This window comes from Melopsittacus undulatus, chromosome 7, assembly GCF_012275295.1.
Source record: "Melopsittacus undulatus isolate bMelUnd1 chromosome 7, bMelUnd1.mat.Z, whole genome shotgun sequence".
NCBI lineage: Eukaryota > Metazoa > Chordata > Aves > Psittaciformes > Psittaculidae > Melopsittacus > Melopsittacus undulatus.
Window position 1 is genome coordinate 26,074,949 of NC_047533.1, and position 16,604 is coordinate 26,091,552.

The following is a 16,604-nucleotide window of genomic DNA, read 5'->3' on the forward strand; positions in this document are numbered from 1 at the left end:
TGTAACTATCATAAAACAATAGAAAAATACAAATATATCCACAGAATTCAAGGTTTCTGTTTAAAGACATTGCAGTTAGCATATTAAGGGTAGCAGAGAAGCATTCTCACTGATTAGCTACATGCCTTTGAAAAGGACAGCACACTGAATACTAAAGAAAAAGTAAATAGATAGTAAACAGTAAAGAATAATAAAGAAAATATGTTGCAGCATGTGTTTTATTCCTGCTGACCCATAGTTCAACTCTGTAACTATAGACTGATCAGACTAAGAAAGGAACAACTGTTTTTATAACTGTTTGAATTTTGCCCACACTGGGCCCATTTCACATATCCTGTGTGTAGGCAGGACTAGTCAGAATCATACATAAGCAATATAAGAAATGAAGCACATTGGTTCTGTGACGCATTATGTACCTTTTGGAATTGTAGAGTGTTTCAGATTGCAAAGATATTTTATTAACTCTTAGATTAAATCTACATGCTTCTTATGTTATTAGCATGGCTGAGTATAAATCCAGAAAACAGCTTCAAAATTGGCAGGTCTACCTTTTGCGCTTTGAGCAATGTCCCTGCTCATTGCCAGGAGTTGGGCTAGCCCAAACTATTCTATGATTCTATGAGTAAGAGTACCCACAAGGACTGACCCTGTTTCACTTCAGTATTGCTTTTATGCTGAGCCACAACTGGAAAAGACATTACACCTGTTCAGAGCAGTGCATAGGTTCAAGGATTTCCCAGTCCACTGATGTGGTGAGGCTGGGGAGTGCTCTGGGGATTGCCTGGTCAAACCCTCTGCCAGGGCAGGATCACTGACAACAGATTGCTCTGGGCCTTGTCCCACCAGGTTTTGAAGAGTCTGGCTTTGTCACTGTTACTCCCTCCCATCAGGAGGTTATATTCATTGATTGATGAGATCCCCCTGAGCTCTCTTCTCCCAGTTAACATTCTTAAGTGATTTAGGGAATGCTCTAACCAGGACTTGCCTGTAACTGCATAGGTACATGCATGTGTTCCACCTCTTGGATGGCATTTATGTAGTTAAACTCCTGACTAATAACCATAATCTTATCCAATTCACTCAGATTTTCATGTAAGATATCAAACTCTCCTAACATTCCCCATTTTTTTTCACTTTAGCCCTCTTTTCCAACTTTCCAAATGCTATTGGCAAAATCTGCTTTTCACCTCACAGTTACTCTCACTGTTATCTCTATATTTATCAAGCACATGCTTCTTATAGGAAAGATCTTTGCAAATCTCTTTTTAAGTTATAAAGATTAGTATTTCATCAGGAACCTTGAAATGCCGGAAATTAAATTTTCTAATTATTTTTCCCATCATCAGACTTATCTATGGGGACTTAATTCCTGCATTTACCTAGAGTATTCAAAGAAGATATTCTGATGTTATTTTCTCAACAGCTGGCCAATCATGCAGTATTTCCAAATTTAGAAGAGGAATAATTTTTACATTGTAAATATCAATTAATAGAAATTAATTATACTAAGCTATTTACTGTAGTTTTATTTGGATTTGCACACCAGTTACACATTGGTTCAGTAAAGACTTTACATGGAAAATCTTTTAAAATTCTTTAATTGGCACCTCTGCCCCAACAGTTCAAATCCAGAAAGTCTTTAATGTTCTTTGCTGTAACTGTAAGGAACAAAATAATTACTTAACCAGATATGTTACAAAATGTATAATGGAGTTCAGAAGAGATAAATTTATTTTCCAGAAGAATTTGGAGTTAAGGTTACTTACTTTTTAAGATATTTGATGAAAACTCCAGTCTGTTGAATTTACATGTTGGAGAACACCTAAAATATCCTCTTACTTCAGCAGGGATGATCTTGGTGCTATTTATAAGGTTCTAAATTTGATCTTTGAACAGATGCATATGAAAGAAAAAAACCCCACAACCTGTCAGTATCATGGCCAGCATTTGACAAGTGCTAACAATAAGCAGAAAAGGATAGGAATCTTCAATGCAAGCAGAACAAAATGAAAAAATTTTGGTTCATATATATATTTCAACTCAGTAATCTAGACTGTAGTTTAGAGTTTCCTTCTTAGGTAGGTATTTATGAAGATCTTGGTGGACCCTCATAAGCTGAGCTGTTAGATATTGAAAAGTTTTAACAACATGTAGTAATAATTGTTTAAATTAGTAGGGTAAATTCATTTACTTGGGTACATTTCTATCAGATGCTCCCACACCGTGCGCCACAGGGTACATGCAGCGTTAGGGCCATTTGCTGGGACTGCAAAGAGAGCTTTTGATCGATCACACACCTCCTGGAGAAAACATGATGCTCCCTTGGACTGCAGCACCTGAAGGAGGGAGACTGAACGCACCTTAGGGCTAGTCAATCTGGTGGTCCAAGGCCAGGGACCCATTCTCTAGGCACATCCTCCTGCACCTTTGCTTCTCCAGAAGCTCTTGTCCATTTGCAAAGCAGTCTTCTGCAGTGCAGCACATACCATGACAGTACCAGGGCAAGTCTTCTAAAAGACAGGGAACCCTGCTTTGATTTTTGAGGGCCTTTATTGAATGTGTAGGCATCAGATTAACAGGTTGGTTTTTTTTCTTGCAATGCTCAGCATGGTATCTCTTTCATTACCTGACCTGTTATGAATAAAACATTAGGAACCTCTATTGTATAGTCCTGTTTGCTGGAAAACTTGCAGCACAGTATGAATTTTGAAACAGCATTTAAACTTCAAAGGCAGCATTTCTTTAATATCAGATACTTAACCAGTTCTAACAGGTACTGCCTTTTTCACTTCTTTATTGGAGAACTTCCAATTGGGCTGGTTAATCTAAGGAATGGGATATTAAATGGCATGTATTATCAGGTCATTAATCTATGCCTCAGATGCATATTAGATTCTGTGAGGTTGAAGACCGAAATTCAGAAATTTCACTTGGAGAAACATTTAATTAGAGCTGCTCAAATAAATATTTTTAAATTCTGCATCTAAAAGTTTTTGAAGAACTGGTCAAAAACTTTCAACATTGTTGAGATGCAAAACAACAGGAAAGTCAGAGTAGACCAAAACTAAGTAAATATGCTATTTTGTAAAAGGCTAAATGAGATGCCCTGAGTAATTATTGGCTGCCACCATGCAATTAATCTTAGCAAATTATGGGCTCAAATAATAAATAACAGAATCAATGAATCCAATCAACATAGGCTTTTGGAAACTAGCTCATTTCAAACTAATTTATTTTCTAACAAGGTTTGTAGTTGGGAAAGGTAACTACTGATCTACTGATGACCTATATTTGTACAAGGCATTTTACTTGATTTTGCTTCAATAAATATACAACCATCACTGCTTAATGGGGCAACCATTATACTGATTAAATAAGTGCTATCAGATGTATCTCAAATGTAATTGTAAATTAGGGGAAGATTTCTAATGGTGCCTTACAGGACAGAAGCTTTACAAACCTCATCTAGCAGACCTTTTGAAGAAAAATCTACCAACCAAAGCCAGTCACAGGGTGGTTTGACCAGAATCTGTTAGGACAAAACAGAAAATAACAAAAAGATCCTTGAAGCTATTAGTCAAAGGTAAAATAAAACTCGAGCAGAAAAGCTCAAAAATTCTTGCAGTGACAGCAGTGGCTGACCCGAAGAGCAGTTTCCCAAAAGTGCTAGCAGGTTTCCTGTAATAAGACATCTAATAATCAGATCATGTATTATATTTTAGTTTAGGTAGGGAATTTATTCAATAATGCTCCATGATCTTTGTTTATCCAGGACTCCAGACTCGATAGCTGTATTGGGTCTGGTTGAGATGGAGTTCATTTTCCTCATAGCAGCCCTTCTTGTGCTATGCTTTGTATTGGTAGCTAGAAAGGTGTTGATTAAACACCGGGGCCTTGGCTCCTGCTGAGCAGTCCTTGCTCAGCATCAAGGCTGTATCTCCAACATTCCCATCACCAGTAGGCTACGGGTGGGAAAGGTATTGGGAAGGAATGTCACCAGGAAAGCTGACCCAAACTGAGCAAAGGGATATTCCATAATATATGGTGTCTGCTCAGCTAAAAGAAAAGGGGGTATGGAGCATAATTTTCACCATTTTTGACAAAATGGGGTAATAATGAAAATATTTTTAAAAATTCTGGTACACCTTTTTAAAAATGTTAGCACAAAATTAAATAAGACAGAAAAGGCTAATAGAATTCTGGCTGTAGAATCATCTATGTAACACTATATTTATTACTCAAACTGATGAGTATGGCAGGTCCATTATAATAATTAGTCAATTATTCTATAGTTCTTTCAAATGTAAAAATTAATCACATTATGGATTACTTCAGTAAGCCTTAAGCTTAATTACTTACATTTACAGTCCTCATTAGTAATTTTAGAAGTCACACATTATTAAAATATGTTACTAAAGAAGAGAGAAAAAATTATTTGCAAAGAAATATACCATTTTCCACTTCTACAAAATATTTTTTTATGAAATTAATTATTTAAACTATATAAAATGTCTACTAAATGAATTTTATGTGTGCAGGCCTCAGACACATCTACTGTAACACTAATTCTTTCCTTTTGGGTATCTCAAGCATGGGGCCCACATCTGTAGGCCAGGACTACTGGGGTCTGGTGGAGCTGCTCTGATAAAGAAAGAGAAGAGTGGCTTTGCTGGGAGGCTTGCCAGACTTGTCAAGGATGCTTTAAACTAGATGTGTTGGGGGAGGGGAGCATCATTCCATCCCAACACACCCAGTCAGTTGCCAGCACCAATAATAAATACTCTGAGCAATGTAGTGATATTCTAGGTGCTCCAGCCAATGAGCCGGCTTCATTTGGAGCTCGGATCAGATGCCTCTATACAAATGCCCGTAGCATGGGGAATAAACAAGAGGAATTAGAGATGTGGGCACATCTACGGGGCTACGATATAATAGGCATCACAGAAATATCGTGGGATGGCTCCTTTGACTGGAGTGTCGGAATGGAAGGTTACAGGCTTTTTAGAAAAGACAGGCCCGGTAGGAGGGGAGGGGGAGTTGCTGTTTATGTTAGGGATAGGCTGGAGATTATGGAACTCTGTCTGGGGACAGATGATCAGTTAACAGAAAGTTTGTGGATCAGGGTTAAGGGGAAATCGCTGACGGGACACATTAATGTGGGGATATGTTACAGACCGCCTGATCAAGAGGAACCTGTGGATGAAGAACTCTACAGACAAATAGGAAAAGCTTCACACTCACAGGCACTTGTTCTCATGGAGGACTTCGACCACCCTGACATCTGTTGGGGTGACAGTATGGCCTGGCACAAGCAATCCAGGAGGTTTCTCGATTGTGTGGAAGACAACTTCCTTCTGCAAGCAATAGAGTAACCGATGAGGATAGGTGCCCTGCTTGACCTCATGCTCACCAGCAGGGAAGGGCTCGTTGGAAATGTGACTCTCCAGGGAAGTCTTGGATGCAGTGATCACGAGATGGTCGAATTTGAGGTCCTCAAGACAGTGAGAAGAGCGTGCAGTAAGCTCACTGCCCTGGACTTCAATAGAGCAGACTTTGGACTCTTCAGGAACCTGCTTAGCAAGGTTCCATGGGATTTAGCCCTAGAGGGCAAGGGGGCCTCAAGACTCTTGGTTAATATTCAAGGATCACATGCTATAAGCTCAGGAGTGTTGCATCCCAACTAGAAGGAAGTGCAGCAGGAGGGCCAGGAGACCTCCTTGGATGGATAAGGAGCTGCTGAGGAAAATTCACAGGAAAAAAGAGGCTTATGAAAGGTGGAAGCAAGGGCAGGCTGCCTGGGATGAATACAGGCATGGGATGAATACAGACAACATGTCCAGGAAGTTAGGGACCAAGTTAGGAAAGCTAAGGCCCAATTGGAGCTAAACTTGGCTAGGGATGTGAAAGATAATAGGAAGGGATTCTATAGGTATGTAGCGGCTAAAAAACAGATTAAGGACAATATAGGCCCCCTCCAGAAGCTTTCAGGAGAACTGGCTACACAGGACTTGGAGAAGGCTGAGGTTCTGAATGGCTTCTTTGCCTCGGTCTTCATTGGCAAAGGCTCTGACCGCACCACCCAAGTCTTGGGAGGCGGACGCAGGGACTGTGAAAACTTAGACCTTGGGCCGACTGTAGGAGAGGATCTGGTTCGAGATCATCTTAAGAACCTGAATGTACACAAGTCCATGGGACCTGATGAAATCCATCCACGGGTCCTGAAGGAGCTGGCGAATGAAGTTGCAAGGCCACTGGCCATCATATTTGAAAAATCATGGCAGACAGGTGAAGTTCCTGATGACTGGAAAAAGGGAAATATAACCCCCATTTTCAAGAAGGGGAAAATGGATGACCCAGGGAATTACAGACCAGTCAGTCTCACCTCTGTGCCTGGCAAAATCTTGGAGCAGATTCTCCTGGAAGGCATGCTAAGGCACATGAAAAAGAGAAAGGTGCTTGGTGACAGCCAGCATGGCTTCAGTAAGGGGAAATCCTGCCTGACCAATTTGGTGGCCTTCTATGATAGAGCTACGGAAATGATGGACAGGGGTGGAGCAGTTGATGTCATCTACCTGCACTTGTGCAAAGCATTCAAGACTGTCCCACATGACATCCTTGTCTCTAAATTGGAGTGTCATCAATTTGATAGGTGGACCACTCGGTGGATAAAGAACTGGCTGGATGGTCGCACTCAAAGAGTTGTGGTCAACAGTTCAATGTCCAGCTGGAGACCAGTAACGAGTGGTGTCCCTCAGGGATCAGTGTTGGGACCAGTCTTGTTCAACATCTTTGTCGCTGACATGGACAGTGGAATTGAGTGTGCCCTCAGCAAGTTTGCCAATGACACCAAGCTGTGTGGTTCTGTTGATACGCTAGAGGGAAGGAATGCCATTCAGAGGGACCTCGATACGCTTGTGAGGTGGGCTGATGCCAACCTCATGAAGTTTAACCATGACAAGTGCAAGGTCCTACACCTAGGTCAGAGCAATCCCAGGCACAGCTACAGGTTGGGCAAAAAGGAAATTCAGTGCAGCCTTGCGGAGAAGGACTTGGGAGTGTTATTCAATGAGAAAATGAACATGAGCCAGCTTCAGTGTGTGCTTACAGCCCAGAAAGCCAACCATATTCTGGGCTGCATCAAAAGAAGTGTGACCAACAGGTCGAAGGAGATGATCCTGCCCCTCTACTCTGCTCTCGTGAGACCTCACTTGGAGTATTGTGTGCAGTTCTGGTGTCCTCAACATAGAAAGGACATGGAACTGTTAGAACAAGTCCAGAGGAGGGCCACGAGGATGATCAGGGGACTGGAGCACCTCCCATATGAAGACAGGCTGAGAAAGTTGGGGCTGTTCAGCCTGCAGAAGAGAAGGCTGCGTGGAGACCTCATCGCAGCCTTCTAGTATCTGAAGGGGGCCTACAGGGATGCTGGTGAGGGACTATTCGTTAGGGACTGTAGTGATAGGACAAGGGGTAATGGGTTGAAACTTAAACAGGGGAAGTTTAGATTAGATATAAGGAAGAAATTCTTTACTGTGAAGGTGGTGATGTGCTGGAATGGGCTGCCCAGGGTGGTAGTGAATGCTCCATCCCTGGCAGTGTTCAAGGCCAGGTTGGATGAAGCCTTGGGTGATATGGTTTAGTGTGAGGTGTTCCTGCCCATGGCAGGGGGGTTGGAACTAGATGATCTTGAGGTCCTTTCCAACCCTAACTATTCCATGATTCTATGATTCTATAACAGGTCTTCAGAGGGTGGGTTAAAGGTGAAAAAAAAAAAAAAGTGAAATCCAAAACTATCGATGTTTTCCTTTTTTATGCTGAACAAGTTTGTTAGACTTGAATATTAGTGGTTTAAAAACTTGAGTGACATGAACTGGTGGGTAGGGATAAACTCTTGACTCTTTGTTCTGAAAGAAGACCAAACACCAGTGTAAGTATTTGGTTCAAAACAAAGAAACAAACATTCATAGGTGACAGACCTTTAGAACTCCTCATCAAATGAAGTTATGCATGCTGAATTTTTACATGGATCTGAAAGAAATCTATGAAAGATAGATCTATCAAGACTTACTAAATGCATAGGAACAGCATGCAGTTCAAGAAATCCATAAACTAGAATTAGCAGAAAATCAGGAAAATGTTTGGAGGAAGCATTAATTTTCTTCCCCATGCAGTCAATCACTGTCATTGCTGAAGAGACTTTGTGTCTTGACTTATATATGACCATTCATATTCTTTATGTTTGTGAAGGAGGAAAGCACCCAAAGGAATACAGATTCAAAAATAAGGGCAAAACCACACTGCATAAGATCATAACATCCTTAATTCTATGTAGGATGGATTTATTGACTTCCAACAGTTACCAAAACTCCAGGTATGTATGGCTTTAATTGCACATCTGCTTCCACACAGCTTTTTACTTCTGATTGGAGTCCTTGTTCTCCTGTCACTGTTCTGAGTTAGCCACCTTTCAGCTTCTGACTCATAATACGTATCTTCCCCATTCAGCTTTTTCTAGAGACACTGGTTTTGTAGGGCTTTTGCTCAATAGACTGTGAAGTGTTTTATGCAGGAAGTAGGTATCATTGCTGTTACACAATTGAAAAGGGAGTTTAAGAAATCTAATTAAACTCATTAAGCCAGAATACAGCTGGGAATGAAATTTTAAACTTCTGAGACCTAGGATGGAATTTTTTCTACTATAGTATTGTAATGTTGGTTCTGTGGAACCTTATATTAGACTATCAACAAGACTTAAAATAAACTGTAATATTATTTAAACAAACACAATGAAGACATTCAGCATGAGAAGTGTGTTGCATGTGTACTTTTCACAGGACTTTTAGCAGAATAACAAAACTGCAACACTGCATCCTGTGTAATCACAACTACTCTTCCTAAACTGGACTGTGAACAGGAGAGGTGGAAACATTTGAGCAACAAAGTTTCTTCTGTGTGGAGGGCACAAAGTTCCTAAGGACAAACTGTAATTAGTCTTTTAGACTAAGCACACTCAGGCTCTTCCAGCTGCGAAGGTTTCAAAGGAGCAGCTACAGCATTTTGTGTCGATAATCTATGGATCACAACTTTTCTAGAGGGAATGTTAGCTCCAGAAGGTGAATTTCACTTTTTGGAAAAATACATAGATTAATTTGGTATCCTTAAAAGGATTCTCGGGCAAAATTTCACCTTCCTTTCTGTACCCAGAGTAATTATGTACAGAGGAGTATTGCTGGGCTGGTAGCTAGGTAAAGAGCTGGAAAAGGTGTTGGTGATTTGTAAAACATGCAATAGATCTCTGGATATATATATACTGCTTTGCTCTTATTATTTTAAATACATAAGTGTTGCATATGACGGAATACTAAACTAAGAGAAAGGCATACAGTAAAAGCTTTTGTTGATTGCTGCAATTTTGCTTCCACAAGAGGCAAGGAAAGGGGAGAAGAAATACATTGAAATCTTTTAAATAAACCTAAATCACCAGAGAAGGCCTTTACTAATAATTAATCTGGGTCTCCTAATGAGTTTCTATTCAGCTGAGTATATCCTGACCTTGCCAAAAGTCAGACAGATGTCCCACAGATCCTGCAAGTTACTAATAGGAAGAAAGGGGATAGCAGCACAGGGTCTGTTCCCTCGAGCAGCAAAATCTGCTGTTGCAGATGAGCCCTTCCTGGGCCCAGCCCAATTTGAATAGAAAAAAAGATATATGAAACACATTTCTATACAAAAAAAAAAAATCTACACAGTGACATTATGCTGGATGCCAAATGGTGTGATACGGATCTGTGAATTCAGGATTCATCCCAGTTGAGGTCATTCAGGGTGCAGGCTTGTCATGACACAGAGTGTACACTCATGCATAATCCAAGCAAAGGATTACTACCACGGCCCATGCTGTAATTAGAGACCTTACATAAATACCTTGTTGCTTATATATTTGTAAAATCTGAAGTATTTGAGTTTAGACTCTCCATGCTTTTTATTTTCATGGTGAAAACTGAGTGAAAAAAAATACTTGCCATTTTCGAAGGATCATTTTAAAAATTACGGTTTATGAAGGAAAAAGTGTTTGATCAAGTATAAAAATGAATGAGCAGTATTATTTCAAATCACATCTGTAAACAGAATCTCACTCTCAATGCTTTCAAACTTCTCAGACTTCACAGTTAATATTTCCTTAGCCTATGTTTTATGTGTTTTTACTCTATATCACAGGAGCCATTATCAGAGATGGATACAGAAACAAGATAAAATTTATCAGCTAAAAGCCAAATGCAGAAGTTCAACAAAGACCCAGGGTAATCTTTTCCTATCAACACTGAGAAGATCCACAGCAGAAAAAAACAAACAAACAAACAAACAAAAAAATCAATACTACAACCATAGGTGTATAAGTATCAGAGCCAACATTTTAATGGGTGAACTGCTTTTGGAAGTGCTTATTAAAATCATCACTGTCTACTACTAATGTTGTTTTAGCATTAAGTTAAATAAGGAGGAAAAAAGCCCTAAACCTGTTTCACTAGGATAACTATGAAAAGAAAAAATGTGAAAGCTTTTTTGCAAAGTTCACTACAGTGCTTGCTGTATGTCAGTTTACTCCTTTAAAAACTCCTTTCTGAAAGATGAAAATGAAAAGCCTGTCATGAATTGTACTGTTACACAGCTCTTACTTATTGCTACAGATTGAAGTACCCAGAAATATATAATGTAATTTTCAGAAACGCTCATTTATCTTGCTGGACAAGTCATACAACATAGATATTTCTAGCTACTGGGAAAGTGATATACACAAAAAAATTAAGCACAATGGTACGAAAGGCATGTATTCTTCTGTTGTCATTGAAAATAAAAAGCAGGGATACAACTGTCATTCAAAAGATACCATGTTTTAAAAATCAAATCTTCAAAGCTGTCCTTTTGAAATACCTTCAATACTTGTGTCCAGTATGAACAATCCTTTCTCTTCTGCTCAGAAACATTTTCTTTATTTGCAGCTTTTTTTAGGCAGTAACTATCAAAAAGATTTTAATTGTCCCTTCACCACAGTTGGATGGACCTAGCTTTATAACACAGACAATTAATGAGAGAGAAAAGCAATTAAAATTGGGATTAATGACCTTGGCCTGATGTATGTCTGGAGAGAACTGAATAGAATTAGTAAGGAATGTGGATTGTGCTCTTCCAGATATGGTTCATATGCCCTGAAGAATACTGCTTTCATCCTCAGAACTGACTGTCAATATATTGGGACCTCATGTTTAAACAATAAAGTGCTAAATTGCCTTTTATGTTTCTGGAAAGTAAGACCTTAAGAAGAGATGGTGAGCCAATGGCACTAAAGATGATATAATGCACAGCAAGAAAAATGATGAAAAGGGTGGAGGCAGAGATTCTTCACTCTGGAGGGAAGGCAAAGGGGAGCATGATTGAGGGCAAGGGGAATGCACTGGAGGCCTTGGCCAAAAATTCATGCTCCCAGTAAACAGCACCTCCTGCTGCTGCTGCTGAAGGAAACATACTGGTCTGGGCAAACCATTAATCTCACCCAGTGAGGTGTTTCTTATGTTCTTAGTGCTTTCAGCTACTGTTGTAAACCATCCTTAGTATACATTTGATCAACAGAAAGATAAAGGTGAGTTAGCCTTATCAAGTTATGCAAAGTTTTGTTCTATTAAATGTATGTGGAAATTAAAGTGAGGCCAGTTTTTGTGGATAATGAAATTAGTCATATTAAGTATATCCTCTTTGATTTTCTCTAATTTAAGAAAGCATTGCATTCCCACAAATATTTGTGGTTAATGCAACTGTGACTCCAACTGGTTTTATAACTACCAAATACAAAGGAAGAGTTAACCTCAGGTAGCAGTTGAGCAGCAGAATGGAATAGATCCAACCACAGAAGATGAAAGACCTTAGGGTGCGGAGAAATGGGGATGTGACAATATGCCACAGCATGCCACACTTCATGTGGCACACAGAGATTTTGTTCCTACAGCACACAGTCAAGGAATCCTGAAATGGGGACAGACAGCAGACATGTGTCTTGGAAGTAAGCCTAATGAACCAGCAGCTGCAGCAGACAGTAAATGACTCACTTACAGTGACACCAAAGGAAATACCTATTTCTCTGGTGAACTTAATAACACCAAATTTGCTCAGACTTCAAATGCAAATTGGGCCAAAAGGTCAATGCCTTAGAGAAACTGAAAAGATACCAAACACTCAAAAGGCTGAAGTAGCTCAGAAATTGCTTCTTGAATGTGGAGATGGATAAGGAGCACACTTTGGTTTTAAGGGTTCTATGCTATTCAAAATGTCTATAATTAGTAGGTACTCACTCTCACATACTGCTAGTAGCTGAAAGATATTGCTGCTTCAGGGACTTATCCACTCTTTGCCTGACTAATATTTTAAAATAAATTTATTTATTTCTTTCACCTTGACATACATGCAGAATTGTTTTATTTGTTTAGTTGGTTTAATAAGTTTTTCTCTCTTTTTTTGCTGCTTTCTATTAATCATCAAATCACTTCTTTTCCAGGCAGCTATTGTAATTGTATAGATACAAAAGAACATACAAAGAAGTCAATTTTGAAAGTCTTGAAAGTCAGCTCATGCTGACTTATGTTGGTTGAATGCCCTATGAAAAAGCAGAATCAAAGCCACTGATTTGGAAGAAAGTCAGGTCAAATTGTAAGTAGTCTAAAAAAGCCATATACAGTCTGTAAACAAGAAGATGAGAACTACAGGTACTTGGTAAGAGTTGTTCAGCAGAGTTAAAGATTATTAAGTAATGATTCTTTGATGTTTTCAGGAATCAAATCCATTTCCTCAGACAAAAAACTTCCAAAGATATTGATCCATTAAATGATCCACTTATCAGATTTAAAATAACATTTATTATACAGAACAGTTAATTTCCATCAAAATCCAATCCAGCAATATTTATATATGTATGTCACACAATAATGAGGGTTGAATTCTTTACATTCTAATAACAATACCAGAAAATATTGCAGAATTAAATTTTAAAATAGTTGTATCCAGAAAATTTGCATACAAAACTTTTAAAAGTGCTGCCTGACAAGCTCTGTGCACCATTAACATGGCTTTTCAGCAACTCTGCGGGTTCCAGAACAGTGATAGAGAGCAAACATGTTACAACTTTTAAAGAGAGCAATTACAGACCTGTCAGCTGGATGTCAATCATATGCAAAATAGTGGAATGGATGCTAGAGGACTATAATTAAGAATTAAAGGAGGAGAACATCATTAATGCCAATCAACCTGGATTTGTGAAAAATATATCCCATCAAAGTAATTTGATTTCTTTGTTAAAATAAAGTTACAAGACAGGTTGACAGAGGTGATGGTTAACACTTTCAATATAAAACATGTAGATTTCTATACAGTATGTGAGTTTGATAACATGCAATATTTGACTATGAAATTGCAACAAAACAACATTTACATTGCACATCAAATGGATTTGTATACTTGTTAGGTCTCAAATGTACGGTAAGAGGAAATGCACATCATCAGATATTTCTCTTTCTAGTAGAAGTCTAGCAGAGTTTTTCCTTGCTTGTATGTATTTTAACAATTCTGTTTAACAGTGGGTAAATAAATAAATTCTAACAGTGTTAAAAATAACACAGAGATTAAAAATTATTTAGATAATGAGAAGGATAATTTACTGATGCAAAGCAATCTGAATTGTATTGTAATGTGGGTATAATCAAATTTAGTATTTATGATCTGGCCAAAGGTAGGTACCCCACCTAGGAACAAAGAAAGCAGTGTCTGCTTAAATGGTGGCAACATCAGCTTCAGAAACTTTGTAGTAAAACAATTACCCTTCAAAGCATAAATAGGTCAATAATGAGAAAAGGAAGGCTATGCTACTAGCCTTTCCTCATTAAAAAGTCATTAGTACAGAAAAATGCAAATATGATAGGCAAATTGATTGCCTGGGAAAAAAAGCAAAAAAAAAAAAAAAAAAGAAAAAGAAAAGAAATGTAATTCCTTCAATCAAAACCTCAGGGAACCTAGCCTGGCTTACAAAGAAAAGCTTAACCGAGGCCTACTGATCAGGTAAGAACTTATACAGGAGAGAAACTTTCATTAATGCCTTTTCAGTCCTGGCAACAGGCAGCAGATAATAGAATAATTCAGAATAGAAATAAATCCACCTTTTTAAGGATTTAAAACTAGGCAGCTGTTAGAGTGACTGTCCCATGTGGCAAAAGATTCTGCATCACTGACAGCCTTCTAAATCAAGACTCTCTGCTTCTCATTAATAATGATATTCTAGTGCAAAGAAGAATGAAATCCAGAAAGTCTTAGAAACTTTATTATGTATAGGTGAAACATAAAGTACATCCTCCTTTTTCTTTTTTTGCCTTTTTATCCAGATGCATCTGACACCTTTTCAGTATTTTGAAATGTCTAGATGGAATGTTAGTGCAAATGACTTTCTTAAATGCATGTTATATCTATTCAGCATGTTATAATACATTGTTTACAAAGTATCCTCTAAAATTTAGAACATTTGTGTAAAACTAACTGGGTAATACATGGGTGAAAATACACTCCAAAATGCAACATTGGTAGAAACAAAATATTTCATTAGAAATAAAACTCCTCTAATCAGTAATTTTTATTGTTCAAGCATTTTTCTCAATATGCAGTTTGTTAAGATGATGGAACCTATTAAACACGTTTGAGCTATTTTGTAAACACCAATCAAGCTAATAGGAATCCATCTCATATTGATTAAGCCTTCTCACGAAAATCTCAAGATAGGAAATTTTCCACTAGACTGGTAAACTCATGGAAAGCTGCTAATCACAGTCTATATTCCAAGAACTTGGAAGGGGAAGAAATATTCTTGATTACTCCTCATGAAAATACATTGGAATTATGAACTTAGTGAAGTAAACAGAGTTCTAAAATATTGTCGCTCTACTAAGTAGAACATAGAAGGTGAGTGCCTTAAATGACAAAGATTTCCAATATAAAGAAAAATAGCAACTATCTCTTATGTATTTTATTATATACTCTTTTTCCTCTGTAGGTCTAGAAGCATGTAATTTGACATCACAATAAAAATGGAAACATTTTTGTTTTTTCTTTTTATTAGACACACTATAATAATCTCAGACTATATTCTTTCACAGACTGAATCAATACTTTTTCACTTGGTTGTTGCTGTGGCTTTTGAAGAAAGTAAAGATGCTGATGACCTTTTCTGCTTTATTTTTCAGGCAAGAAATACATGTGTCTTCTAATTTTGTCAGCTTGGCTACAATACAAATTTTTGGTTATCATCATCACAAAGTGCAAAGAATAAAAGCATAAACTGCATTTTCAAGCATGTCTGGAGAAGAACTTGACATACCAAGGAAATGTGAGCAGTCAATGTGAGAAATGTGAGAAATTCACTGCCAGCCTGAAGAGGCAAAATATGAACTCCAATCACTGCTATCCCTTTACTATCATAGAATCAAGTAGGTGGGAAAAGACCTTAAGATCATCAAGTCCCACTATTACCCCATGACTGCCAAGACCACCACTAAACCATATCACTGAGGGCCTAATCTACATGATTTTTGAACACTTCCAAGAACAGTGGAAAATAAGAAAGGAAGGAAAGAAGGAAGCAAGGAAAAAGATTTACTAGTTTTTGTCCTCCCAAAAGATAACCTGAGGAAAATTGCATGACTCATAATTGGTTAACAAACAGGCAGAGCAGGTAAGTTAATTCAGATGCTCAGGCACCTCACTCTGCCACATAGACATGTATTTAGAAGATGAGTGTTAGTGACCTCTTTTATAACATATTTAGTTTAGGAGTTTCAAGGCTGAAATTCACTGGCCTTGGTTTTGTTTGCTTGTTTGCCTAGTATCTTTATTCCAGAGTAAATTTTGTCCCTGTAATTCAGTACATTCAATGTAAAGCCTGTGAATTTCGCTTAGGAGAATACCTTATACAGAAAGGCAAAATTCCTGCTTATCTTCATAATAAATACCTTTATAAAATTATCTTTAGAGAATGTATTCTCCTTTCACTTCTGCTGGCAGCAGCACTTCCCAGTGACAGGAAAAGCTTTTGTCACAGCTATTCCATTTGCACAGTAACTACTGGTGAAGAATAGAAATCTATGATTTCGTTTACACAGCTTCTGTTACAGAAACAAATTAAATAAGGAAATGTTCCCTCCCCTTCCCCCCTCACCCCACCATTTTTTTTTTTTCCCAGCACCACATGGAATCTTGTTCTGGTTTTATTTCTATAATCTCACAGTGCTAGCAAAAATTGCTTCCAAATGAGGTGCATTGCTGATTGAAGAGCAAGCAATACACTCTCTGTTGTGCTTTGCTTCACTGATTACCAACCTGCTTGGCCTTGTGCTTGCATGGGTATATATTACACTAAGAAATCTTAGTTGCACTTTAGCAACTTAAATTTTGCCATGGGGGAAATGCTTCTATACCATATATATTATTCAGTGCATTATGGTAAGCTATTCCATTCTGTGTGACTGTCACACAGTTACATAGTTAAGAAGTTGTGCAGATGACTGAGATAACTGATT